The sequence below is a fragment of the Aquila chrysaetos genome, chromosome 15, assembly GCF_900496995.4.
Source record: "Aquila chrysaetos chrysaetos chromosome 15, bAquChr1.4, whole genome shotgun sequence".
NCBI lineage: Eukaryota > Metazoa > Chordata > Aves > Accipitriformes > Accipitridae > Aquila > Aquila chrysaetos.
This window is the reverse complement of record NC_044018.1, coordinates 3,924,487-3,937,819: the sequence shown is the minus strand read 5'-3', so window position 1 is coordinate 3,937,819 and position 13,333 is coordinate 3,924,487. Positions and strand designations below refer to the sequence as shown.

Here is a 13,333-nt window from a genome sequence, read left to right as displayed (position 1 = left end):
AAGCATTGAGGGCTGCATTTCCCAAGAGTCCTCTGTACGCTTTTCATGCCCACGTCTTTGCCGGGGGTATAAACGCAGTTTCACCCACCCTTCACCCTCATCTCCAGCCCTTCAGAGGGGCGATGTGTATGGTTTTGTGGATGTTGGTGCAAAAAGCATATGTAAAGGTTTGACCTTGGTAAGGAATTATAAAAATAGAGCAAAAAGCCTAACTCCTTATCAATGCAAAAATGTGTCACCCCTTCATAGGCAAGCCCCATGGATCACTGCACTTTAGGTAGGACCTGCAAGGCAGAGACCTCTGGGCTGCCTAGTCATATCATCTGAAGCAGATTGTGAATAGGTACATATTTAGCCTTAAAACCTGGGTTTTCTTTTCTGTCTAACTCCTTCCATTGGGTTGGGACAGAAGGATAGATGATGAACAGGGCAATTTTGGTATGCCAGAAGTTATTTTGGCATACCTTCCTGTGTGCTGATGGAGTCTGGTGATGGGTGACAGTGGAGACAGTCCAACAGTGGGTGGAAGGAGGTTGCCACAGGAAGGATGGGAAGGAGACTTGTGTCAACCACGCAACTAAACATGACGGGGACCATTCCTAAGGCAACTAGGATGGCTGGCCACATCCATACTGCTAAACTCTTTCACCCTCCAGAACAAGGTGGCTGAATTAAAACTATCTATTGGGAATGATCCCTGGCCCATGCCAACACCCAGCTGTGCCCAGGGATAGTCTGGGTCAGTGCTAGTTGGTCTGGGCCCAAACTGTGCCCAGGTTATCTGATATAATAGAGCCATGGTCCTGTGCCTCTGCCCCTACACTGGTTTACTTGCCAACATGGACATGATGCCTCCCCAGGGAATTTTGCTATGGATGTTCTCACCGAAGAGGGTAGATAAAGCCTTTCCCTTTCTCCTTCCCCTCTACTCACTCTTCCTGCCCCAAAACACTCATCAGTCTGGCTGGTACACTGTTTAGACCAAAGCTGTTGCAATCACACCACAAATAAGTGAAATCTCTGGCTTTCCCCCTACAAACTAATTAGCCCTTTTTACTACAACAGTTCTTTATTTGATCGGCCATTTCACCAGTATAAAGGACATAGGTGTTGTGTAGTGATTTAGTTGCAAGAACAGTTTTGAGTACAGGAATATGATTTAAAATTTCAAAAGCATGAAGGAAGGAAGGAAGGAAGGAGGGAAGCAAGCTAGCAAGCAAGCAAGCTGTGGGACCAAATCCCGTTCAGCAAACAGCTCCTATTCTTACATAAGTGACAATATCCCAGGGAAAAGTACATACAAAGGAAAGAAAATTCTGTTGATTTTCCATGCACAAAAGACTAAGAAGCAGTTGTTCATCTTCCACTGGCACAAACCTGGTGAAAAGGGTCTGCTGAGAGAACAGCACGGCCACAAGATCAGGCACCCATGAAAAGCGTAGCGGTAATAGCAAGGTGAGAAGGTCTTCCAGGTCTCCCAGCTGTTTCAGACGGGGGAATTAATATTACCCAGATATGCTGCATTTGCATGGTTTTGCCCCACCTTTCTTCAGCTGTATAATGTAGGAACCTCACCCTGCTGGGGAAATGGATAAACAGTGGATTTTGCCTTTTTTCCTTATGTAAACATGTAAATAAATGTACTGTAGGCTGGAACAGTGAGATTTTTACAGACAGCTCTCCATGCCTCGTTAATCATGACTTCCTTTGCACTGGAATTTGGTAGTCTCTGTTGTACCCCATCTGGCACCTGGACAAGCCCTTCCCTAGTGGGAAGTCACCAACTGGAAAGGGAAATAGAGGCACAGAGAGAAGCAAGCAGAGGAGGGGAGAACGGCCAGGAATCCACTGAGACTTGTTAGGGTGTTGCACGTGATCCAGTGGCAGCTGAACTTGCCTTGCTGGGTAATTGTGCAACTAATTGATGCTTACAGCAGATTTAAATTATTGGGGACAGTGATAGAAGTGGTATCTGAGCTACTCTGGCACCACCATCTGTGTCTCCTTTTCTCTGCTGATCAATGAGAAAAATTGCTCACAATCCTCTTTCTGGCAGTTCAAATATTTGAAAATGATCAGGCAAATTCCCAGGAAAACACCCTGGAAGGGTGATAAACACACAAACCCATCCCATTTCTGGAAGTAAGTGTCAGTGGGAAGCTCAGAGAGTGTATCAAGGAAAATATGAGGCTCTGCCTGTCTTTTTCTTAATCTTTTCTGTGGACATCTGGCCCTCTGTAAGAGACAGCACCCTAGAGTAGATGTGGAATGACTCTGCACAACCTTTCCTAACTTTCATATGAGATGACTTGCCTAAGATCTCACAGAAGGTTGGTCAGGGCAGAGCCTTTCAGGGGTGGCATGGTGAGCCACATGTGGAGCCTCTGAAGACACAAATTTGATTCCTTGCTTCAACAACCTGTTCCCAAGAAAGTCTTTCCCATCCCCGTGTCGGTAAAAGCAAAAGGAGGTTTTCTCTCCCCTCCTTCCTAGGGGTATTGTAAGAATTAATGTACGGATGGTGACGATGCTCTGTTGTCCCAGGGGATGCCAATGTATCTGAGAAGCTGTAAGGAAAAGGACTTTTTGGTATTATTCCTCTATAAACCTTGGGAGAAGGGGAATGGTGTGTGGAGCAGGGCCATATGCTCCAGCTCCACCTTGCCACTTTCTTTCCCGGGAGAAATTCACATCATGGCTTCTTCACTGCAAACATAAGGCATAAGAAGTGTCTAGCACATTTCTGGGGCTTTGAAACCCCAATGAACTGTGACAGAGCAGGGAATACTATTAGAAGAACAGTTACCTGCAAACTGATGAGCTCTGACTTGTATACCTCTCATTTAGACATTTCTCCATTTAAAACATTTACTCTCAATTGCATCTCACTAACAGCATTGGTGTCTGCTCACAAGGGTGGTCCTTGTGCTTTGTCTAGGTCTGCCTGGACTTTGTCCTGACGTTCATCCAGTTCCTAAGGAGACAACCCGACATTCATGCAGGAGCATATCCTGCGTCTGCACCTGGAAAAACAAGTGAAAAATAGCAAAAAGAGTTTAAAAAAAATCGTTATGAATGCAGGTCTTGAACCTGGTGTCACAAAGAGATTTGAAGATTTTCAGGTTTGGGGATTGCAACAGAGGTAGATAGAAGAAATTGCTTTAAGCCCTTTTTATTGTTGTTTTGCCCTGAAATAATTCCAAAGAAATATTTCTCCCTTGTGGATTCTTGGCTGATAATCCATCTCATACCACATCTGGTTTATGGTCTGATTAGCAGTGTACTATCTGAAAGCCGTTCTGTGTCCTGATTGCAGAGAAAGAGAAATATCAGCCACATGCTATCACCAAAATATACATTGGGAAATAAATAATCCCCAAGAACTCTCTGCTGGGGCAATCTTGACCTCACATTATAATAGAAGAACAGAACAGTGCCCTGTTGGACATTGTATGTCTAGACCTTTTTGACCTTGCTGGTACCGTCTGCCTTCACAGCCTCCCATGGTAGCAAGGTCAACAAGTTTGCTGTCTGCAAATGTCCAGATATCTTTCCTAGGTTGTAACTGCCAGTCCAGTGTGACAGTCTGCATTATGTTCCCCTAGATGCAGCGTACTGAAGCACGTCTATCATCTGTTTTCCCACTCACTCCATTTTGTGGTGTTCCTTGCAACTCTCACAGCTTTTAAATATCTGAAATAAAAATTGCAGACCTGGAGATTTCACTCTTTGCTTCTTTTCCCATGTCCTTGCTGAAGATATTTACAAAAATTCATCCACACACTGAAGATTGGGGCACCCCATGGATGACCGGCTGTCGTGGTTTAACCCCAGCCGGTAACTAAGCACCATGCACCCACTCACTCACTCCCCCCAACCCAGTGGGATGGGGGAGAGAATTGAAAGGAAGAAGATAAAACTCGTGGGTTGAGATAAGAACAGTTTAATAGAACAGAAAGGAAGAAAATAATAATAATAATAACAACAATAATAAAATGACAATAATACTAATAAAAGAATTGGAATATACAGGACAAGTGATGCACAATACAGTTGCTCACCACTCGCAGACCAATGCCCAGTTTGTTCCTGAGCAGCGATCCCCCCAGGCCAATGCCCCCAGTTTATATACTGGGCATGACGTCACATGGTATGGAATACCCCTCTGGTCAGTTTGGGTCAGCTGCCCCAGCTGTGTCCCCTCCCAACTCCTTGTGCCCCTCCAGCCTTCTTGCTGGCTGGGCAGGAGAAGCTGAAAAATCCTGGACTTAGTCTAAACACTACTGAGCAACAGCTGAAAACATCAGTGTGTTATCAGCATTCTTCTCATACCGAATCCAAACTGTAACACTATACCAGCTACTAGAAAGAAAATTAACTCTATCCCAGCCGAAACCAGGACCGGCAGTCACAGCCCTGGCACCTCCACCCTGCTCCACACTAAGGCAGGGGTGAGCCTTAGATGTAAATAGGGATAGGGATGAGAGCCTCCAGGGATAGGCCTGGCCAGAGAAAACAAGAGACCCAAAGCTTGGAATGTAGATCTTATCAGACTCCATCACTTCTCCAGCAGCCGTTTCATCGGTGATTCAGATACTGAGGGAAAAAGACACTAAAGACCTTGTTATTGGCACCAGTGCCTAGGACTTAGCCTCCCTCCACAAACAGGAGGATCTTTATCTTTTAAAATGGTCCAGTAGAACAAAAATGACCTTACCTTGATCGCTAATAGGGAGATGTGACCTTGTCCTCAACTTAGACACTGAGCCTTGAGTCAACAGGGTGGAGGGAAATGAAAATGAAACTTCAGCTTCGAGTGCAGCCATGGGATCACGCTAGAAGTGAGCATAGCCTGGTGACACAGGAGTGGCACAGATGCTTATACAGCCAGAAAAAATTCTCGCTGACTGACAGTATATTTAAAGTATCTGTAATTATTTTCACCAGACACAGAAAATCGAGAGCCAGACTCAATCTAGCTGTGTGAGCAGGGGTCCCAACTCAGGAAAGTTGGGCTTGTGCTCATAGACTTCATGTCCTCCTCTGGTCAAGCTCATTGTATGTCAATATTTAGAGCAAACTGTTTTGTGTAATGGACTCCAACAGGACTGATCACAATTTTCTGAGAACTGTATCTTCATTGGAAAATAAAGATATATCTGAAACAGCATTTGTTACAAGGATTTACAATTTTATGGAATATTTTTAAGCCTTTCTCCCTCACACTTCCCTATCTGACACAGCCTCAAAACTTTCCTCGTTTCTGCAAGGTAGAGTGTTTTAACTAGAAAAATTCAAAGAATCTCAAGATTATTAAATAATTTGGTTATTAAGTAACCTATGACAACTTTCCTTGCATGGGACACATCAAGTTCTACTGCCAGGTAAACTGTCCCCTTGACTAAACCTCATCACCAGCCAGCTCTTGCCTATATTGTGAATCAACTCACTTCTGCTTTTTAAAAAAAAAAAGACTTTAAAAAGTCTTTAAAGTTCAGCCCATTGAAGAGTGAGAATAATTGTAAATCTCAGCATTTTTTATGAAATGTAAAAGCTGTTCCTATCGGCTGCAGTGAAAATAATACTTATAACCAGAAGTATACCAGAATAATACTTCTTACCAGATACCATTCTTTCAAGAGTGTTCTAGCACTCCCACCAAAAGCATCTAGCAACCTGTACTATATTCTGTTTTTTTCAGCTGTGGAAGATCTGCAAAAGGAAATACCTGAGCTTCTTTCCATTCAGAGCAGTCAAAGGGACAGAAAATCACATTACAGAGACAGAGTAGGGGTACAAATCTTGCCCCTGGTTCAGCAGCGATCGCAGCTGAGTGAATGCACCCAGCACACCGAGGATTTGGCATGTACAGATTCCAGCTGCAATGTTTTCCCCCATGTCACAGCTGTGTGCATTGTCAGCACAGGCAGGAGACATCTCCCCTGCCTTTGGGTGCTCCCCTTGCTTATTCGTTTTCGGAAGAGCCAGGGACATTACACAGCAGTGAGGTAGCGACATCTGGAGGACAGCCACCAGTGAAATCCTCAGCTCGCTCAACCCACCGGTGATGCACCAGGAATTTTGGGACATGGGAGAGGGGCCCTTAGGTCTACGTTCATCAGATAAACGAGAATGAGAGTCACGGAAGGACCTACACTTAGTTTTTTTGGCACAGGGCTAGGAACAGTGGAAGCACCCTGAGGACCTTGCCCTCCTTGGTTCATCAGATTCTTCTGCCTTCTGTCTGTGGCTGTGATTCCCAGGCAATGCCAGGGTTAGGGCATCCCCAGGGCTCTCTAGAGCTGTGATGCCCAGCTGTGGGATGGTCTGAGCCCGGGGGTTGTCTATTTTCCCCTCTGTCCCCATCCCCCAAAACACTTGTAGATGGTGCCAGGCAAGCTATAGGCAGAAAGGGGGTCTCCCAGGGCTGGGTGGTCAGAGAGGACAGCCTGCGTCCGGTAGATTAAGCTCCTTGCACTTTCAGGACAGCAGCATTGCCAAAGCCCATGTGCAACCCCATCACCCATGAATCCATGGAAGTTACCTTTTTGAGACATTCCATCTACCAGATACCCTGAACTGATCTTCCTCACTGGCTAAATAGCTACATGAGCTTCTGGAGATGTTAGTCTAGTACTATGTTCAGATATCACCATTCAGCTGTTGTCCAAAACATCAGGAATGCCTGAGTTCCTTGGAGGTGCGAGCTCAAGGCTGCCTTGTTAGGTGAGTCCAACACTTGCGTTGTTCTCACAGACTGTTGGTCAATGCCCTCCTCTGTGTGCAGGATGCAGAACTGTAGGACTTTGCTTCCTGCTAAATGCCCGATCCTGGCACAGGAGTAGCAGCCTGGACCTGCTGTGGGAGGGTGCACCCCTGGTGTGGGTACAGCAGGAGAAATTTTTTTTTTTTCTCCACCTACTCTTTTCTTGCCTTTCTCATTGCCCTATTGTCTCTTTTCATTAGGTACCCTGTTTATGTCTTTTAAAATTCACCTTCAAAGAGCCCTTAAAAAGTTCAACTACATCTAATGAACTATAACTCATAGAAGGTCATTCCCATAGCTCTGAGTCTCCTTGTTTTCCAGCCCTCCATCCATTCTGTCCATCTCACCAAGAAATGCGTGGGAAGCCAGGAAGAGGGTAAGTAGAGAGATAAAGACACTGATGACTAGTCCTGACAGCTTGGTTTCAGTTGACCGCAGCCAGGTGTTTCAACAGAATCAACAAAAAGACACTGACATAGTAAAGCAAGTCCAGTGAAAGCCACCAAGGTGATGGGGCACTTGAGATATGGAAAGAATCGTGTTTATTCAACCTGTGGAAGAATATGCAAAGGGATCTTATCCCAGCTTTCAACCACCTAACAGCAGGTTATAGATGGACCTAGACTTTTCTCAGAGTGCACAGTGATTAGATGGGAGGCAAAAACCACAAACAGCAACAAGAGAACATGTTGCCATGGGGTCCCAGCCTCTCAAGGGCCAGTGCTGCAATGGAAAATGTGCCCTGCTAAAGAACAGGAGACTGCAGGCTGGGGTTTTTGTAGAAGTCCTCATCTGGAGTCAGATGCCCTTGCCCTTCTGGAGGGGGATTTGGATGAGAAGTGGTACCCAGATGAGGAGCCACAGATGGGATGGCAACTAATCCTATCTCCTTTGTAGACATAGGACGAGGGAAGGCTGAAGCTATCTAGATACTTCCCAACACTGGTCCAGCAAGGAAAGACCACTCTGCCGTGGCTCATTTATTGCCCTTCACCAGGGCTGCGGGGTACAGAGTGGGAAGGCAAAAACAATGGCCCACGAGCTGCCCATCTCACAGTGCTACCCCGTGGAGGTGGGACATCTTTCCTGACCCCGGTGTGATTTGAACACACAGCCTTCTGATCTGGAGTCAGACGCGCTACCATTGCGCCACGAGGTCAGGGCTGAAAGATGCTCTGCCCAAATGTCATCCTGGACTTTATGGCCATGGGCTGTTCTTTGAGGGAAGGTGACTTTCAATTCATCTGACAGAGGAGTGGGAGCATCTTTGCCAGTCGCCTTGCTAAGCCTGCAAGGAGGGCTCTAAATGAGGTACTTCGGAGGAAGAAGGCCAAAGCATGACCATCACCCAGAGCAGCCCTGCAGGGCCTCTCCCAGCAGAAACAGACTCCTGAGCGTGGTGTCTCCAGAGGGGCAGGAGGGATGGTGACCCACCAACACCCTGAGGAGAGACACCCCATCCACCTGGCAGATGCACAGCACTCACCTCAAGCCCTGTGGCAGGAGGGACATTCATGCCTTTTGCATAGCCTGGCTGGGGTCACCATCCCCCCAACAGGAGAGTGGAGTGTGCTTTGAGTTCAGCTGGCCCCACATACCCCGGACCCATGCTGTTCATTCTGTGCCTCTGCCCCACTCTTCCCTGGGCTTTCACCCTCCAGCTGGGTCACTGCGCTGTGGGCACGACTTGGACGACCTCTGTTCAAGGGCTGGCCCTGTCTTCTCTACCTCCATAGCCCTTCCCTTGGGGTTCCTGGGCACCTGCGGGATGCTCCCCATGGAGAAGACATCCCACCGCCCACGCCCGCCTCCAGCCCAGGGAGCAGCAGCCCTCCACCCCGACCTCGTGGCGCAAGGGCAGCGCGTCTGACTCCAGATCAGAAGGTTGTGTGTTCGAATCACACCGGGGTCAGCCACCCTCTGTATTGCCTCTGCTTTTCTGGGGGGCTGCTCGGATGGAGGGGCAGGGCTCCGCAAGGCAGCCGCCAACAACTATAGGGGGGGGCACCTCGCGAACAGCTCGGCGGGGAACATGATGCCCAGAGCTTTCCTTTCAGACACCCTGTGCTGGTTGCAACTTATGGATCAGGATCAAACGACATGCCAATGCAGGAACGCGTTGGGCTCTGCTACATAACCGCATGCTCAGTCACTCCGGGGGGACCTGGACTTATCCTCAGGCAATAGTTGCCCAAAAGGGTAACATGAGGTGGTACAGTCAGTCAGTCAGTCCAGGGGACTTCTGGAGGGGATCCAGGACAATTACGCAATGACAGATCATGGCAATAGGGACAGGTTTCCAAAGAACAACAGGACAAGTTTTTTCAAGAAGAGTGAGGAGCATCTGGGGAGCTCTAATCTGCTCAGCCTCACTCACCTAAGAGCCCACAAGCAGACGATGGAATAAATACTCCCGAAAGCCATGCCCAGATGAAGGAAGGCTGTGATGATGACTGCAGACAGCGACCATGGATTTACCAAGGGCAGACCGCTCTTGGCCAATGCGACAGGTTTCTTTGAGGAGATGGCTTCCTCGGTGTTCAAGAGGACACCAGGGAACATCGTTTGTCTTGGCTTTGGTTTGACCTCTGGCAGGGTCTCCCAGACTGTAGCGGGACACGGAGACAGAGCGCCTGAGCCGAATCACAAGGCAAAGCAAAGTGGCTGGACCAGGGGGCCGAGGGGGTGGCTTGCGGTCAGCGCTTGGCAGTCCGGCTGACGTTCCTCACCGCTTGACGCCGCGTTGGGTGCCGTTGGGTGTCTTTGCGCTGAGCACAGAGGACGTTCTACAGAACGAAGGGCGCGAGCAGCCTGCCGGGGGCACGGGGAGGGCGAGGGGCCGGGGCCAGTGGCGCAATGGACAACGCGCCTGACTACGGATCAGGAGACTGCAGGTTCGACTCCTGCCTGGCTCGGCACTTTTAGCCTGGAGGCGGCTCCTCCTGCTCCCTTTGCCAGGGCCTTCCTCCTCCTGACCATCATCCGTCCTCCCAGCCCTTCTGCAGGGCAAAAGTGCTGGAGTGTGCTCTTGCCCTGCAGGATGGAAAGAGTTCCTCCAGACCTTGTGTCTCATCACTCTCCTCTATTCAGTACTGACATCCCGCTATTCCCACTGCTTACTCATGTTCCAAACCGGGAATAATGCACACAGTTTTGGGGCACCCAGTATAAGGGCATTGATAAGCTGGAACAAGTCTAGTGGAGGGCCACCAAAATGGCCTGCTGTTGGTCCCATGGAGAAGCCATGGGAACTGGATGTATTTGGCCTGGGGAAGTGGAGGTTTCGATATCAGGGCAGTACGTCTGACTCCAGATCAGGAGGTGGTGTGGTTGAATCACAGGGTGAAGGTTCCTCATTTCTGCAGGGTGTTGCGGGGGTGCTTCCTCCCCATGTGTCAGGACTTTAATTTTGCCCTCTTTAAGGTTCGTGAAGTTCCTACAAACCCATTTCTCCTGCCTCACAAAGTGCCTCTGAAGAGCAATCCTGCCCTCCAGGATATCAGCCTCTGCTCCCAATTTGATGTCATCCAGAAACTTGCTGAATGTGCACCTTATCCTACCATGCAGTTTGTTAATGAAGACATTTAAGAGTGTCAGTATCAGCATCAACACCTGCAAACTCCCTTAACAGGACACTTGCTGCATTTCCAGCTGGTGATCCCAACACTGGGTCTGGTGGTCCAAACAGTAGACCAGGAGAACTAGGTTTCTATAATACGGAGAAGAAGAGGTCAAGGAAGGATTATAATCTTGTTTTACGCTGTGTGTGCCTACAGAGAAAGTGGAGCCAGGCTTTTCTTGTGGGCATAGAGGATGGAGCTCAACAAAACCAAATTACATCACAAAAAATCTCTATTAGATGACAGGAAAAAAATTTCACACGTCAGATGTCACATATTAGAACAGGGTCCCAGAGAGGTTTTGGAGTTCCCATCCTTGGAGACGTTCAAAACTCGACTAACTAAATGACCTAACGTCAAAGACTTTTGTGCTCTGAGCAGGGGATTAGAACATCTGCTTTCCAGGGATCTCATAAAATCCTACTTTTTCCATACTTAACTAAATCCTCTTACACCCTCCCCTGCTCCCCTCACAAAGCCCATCCAGCAATGGGAAGCCCCCGGAGCTCCAGGAGGCTGGGGCCAGTGGCGCAATGGACAACGCGCCTGACTACGGATCAGGAGATTGCAGGTTCGACTCCTGCCTGGCTCGCCATTTTCCTGCCCACAGCCTGGCCGTAGTACTGATGGTGACAGGGGACCTCTATTCTCCATGGTGGCCTGCCTTTGTCTGGAGTTTCACCCTTCTTGCTGGGCTTCCTGCACAGCAAAACTTCCCTTGCATCAGGGAAGGCTCTGACTGGATATACTGGCAAACAAATTTCACCGCAAGGGTGGTACATCACTGAAAGAGGGGGCCCAGAGAGGCTGTGGACTCTCCATCTTTGGAGTTATTCAGAGTTCAAGCAGGCAAGACACTGATCTGAATGTCATAAGTTGAGCAGAAATTTGGACTAGAGACCTCCACATGTAATTTCCAACCTGAATCACTCTATTATTCAACGGGAAGTTCCTGCTTCCATGTTCTTTTGCTGGTCCATCCCATGTTGGCAGACTCATGGGCTTGTCACCACCTTTGTGGTACCTTCACGCTGCATGTGGCTTGGACAAGGAAGGTCAACATTGCCCATGTACTGGCTAGCCCAGACCAATTGGCCATCAAGCAAGATCTTTCCGCCCACGGCTCACCTGCTCTGCCCTCTGCCATCAGGCAGGACTAAGTGGAAGACAAAACTGGTGGCCTTGGGCTGAGCTCAACCCTCAGCTGTGCACCACAGCTCCAGAGAGCCCTGGGCTGCTCCAAGCCCTGCGTTGGCTGGGAATTGTAGCCATACCTCCCATGGGGCAGGCAAGATGTCACCTCCAACCCACCAGAACAGCTGAGGGGCTGCAGACCACCACCTGCCCTTGCTGCCTGGCCTCCTTGCGGGGGGGCTCAGCACAGGGACCACTTCTCCTGGGTGGTGGGACCAATACTGACCTCTCTCCCATAGATGAGTAGGGCAAGTCCTACCTTAGTCCTAACCTTACTGTTAACTCGTGCCAAATATATACATGCAAGTATCTGCGTCCCAGTGTAAATGCCCTTGATTCCTTACTAAGACGACAGGAGCAGGTATCAGGCACACCCGCTCAACCGTAGCCCAAGACGCCTAGCTCAGCCACACCCCCACGGGTACTCAGCAGTAATTAACATTAAGCAATAAGTGTAAACTTGACTTAGTTATGGCACACTCTTAGGGTTGGTAAATCTTGTGCCAGCCACCGCGGTCATACAAGAGACCCAAGTTAACAGTTGTCCGGCGTAAAGAGCGGGCACCTGCTATCTAAGCAGCTGGGATTAAACCACGGCTAAGCTGTCATAAGCCCAAGGCGTGTTTAAAGCCATCCCCAAGGCGATCCCAACGCCCACGACCAACCAAACCCCGCGAAAGCCAGGGCACAAACTGGGATTAGATACCCCACTATGCCTGGCCCTAAATCTTAATACTTCCCCCACTAAAGTATTCGCCCGAGTACTACGAGCACAAACGCTTAAAACTCTAAGGACTTGGCGGTGCCCCATACCCACCTAGAGGAGCCTGTTCTGTAATCGATAACCCACGCTACACCCCACCACTCCTAGCCCGGACAGCCTACATACCGCCGGGGCAGGAGGGAGCTAGGTGAGGTCTTGCCACTTCCCTTTGACCACCAACACATCCAGGTGGTACAGAAAGCATGGGGGGGCACCAGGAGTGACCAGCGGCCGGGGCCAGTGGCGCAATGGACAACGCGCCTGACTACGGATCAGGAGACTGCAGGTTCGACTCCTGCCTGGCTCGCCCTGAAACTGTCTGGTTGTTGTGGAGGTGACAACGGATAAGACAGCTGTCTTCATGAGATCCTTCCCCTTCCAGGCTTTTGGTCCATCCATCTGGCATCAGCATCGCAGGAACGTCATTTTGCGACACACTACATCAAAGCTGCCGCCTGCTTCAAGAGCCAGCGCTCCTCAAGTCCTCTTTGGCCTGGCCTGCTGACTTCTTAGAACACAGGGCAGCAAGATTGCTCCTGAGGTCTCTGAGTGTGTGTTTTCCTCATAAGCCCTGTGCAGATCTCCTCTCTGTCCTCCTGAGCACCACTGAGTGAAAGCTGCCTGAAGCCTCACTGGTAACCGTGGGTAAGGGGTGGGTGGAGAACGGTCTGGGATATTGGCTTGAAGGGTTGTGGTCAGGGGCTGGAAGTGCAAATGGTGGTTAATTGCTCCTAGCGCTCCTCAGGGGTCAATGCTGACACTGATGCTATTGAACACCTTCATTGCCATACTCAGTAACAGGATAGGATGAAACCTATCATGTTCATGGAGTGTTCACGGATGACACCGGTGGGGAGGGAAGCAGCTGACACTGGCAGGGACGGCTCATTCAGAGTGACCTGGACAGGGTGAAAGAAGTTCAGCAAAGGCAAACAGCACCCTGTATCTGGGATGGGATAACCTCATGCAGCACTACAGACTGGGGGCGAC

The 13,333-nt window shown here is 49.2% G+C and overlaps 5 non-coding genes across 5 annotated transcripts; 4 read left to right on the top strand and 1 right to left on the bottom strand.

Annotated features, from left to right (window-relative positions):
- Positions 1–7,853: 7,853 nt before the first annotated feature.
- On the bottom strand, positions 7,854–7,925 carry TRNAW-CCA. Its single transcript has one exon. It is a non-coding gene; the product is annotated as a tRNA-Trp (tRNA).
- Positions 7,926–8,606: 681 nt separating this feature from the next.
- TRNAW-CCA lies at positions 8,607–8,678 on the top strand. Its single transcript has one exon. It is a non-coding gene; the product is annotated as a tRNA-Trp (tRNA).
- A 930-nt stretch (positions 8,679–9,608) lies between these two features.
- TRNAR-ACG lies at positions 9,609–9,681 on the top strand. The gene has a single exon. It is a non-coding gene; the product is annotated as a tRNA-Arg (tRNA).
- Positions 9,682–10,905: 1,224 nt separating this feature from the next.
- TRNAR-ACG lies at positions 10,906–10,978 on the top strand. Its single transcript has one exon. It is a non-coding gene; the product is annotated as a tRNA-Arg (tRNA).
- Positions 10,979–12,577: 1,599 nt separating this feature from the next.
- On the top strand, positions 12,578–12,650 carry TRNAR-ACG. The gene has a single exon. It is a non-coding gene; the product is annotated as a tRNA-Arg (tRNA).
- The last annotated feature ends 683 nt before the right edge of the window (positions 12,651–13,333 follow it).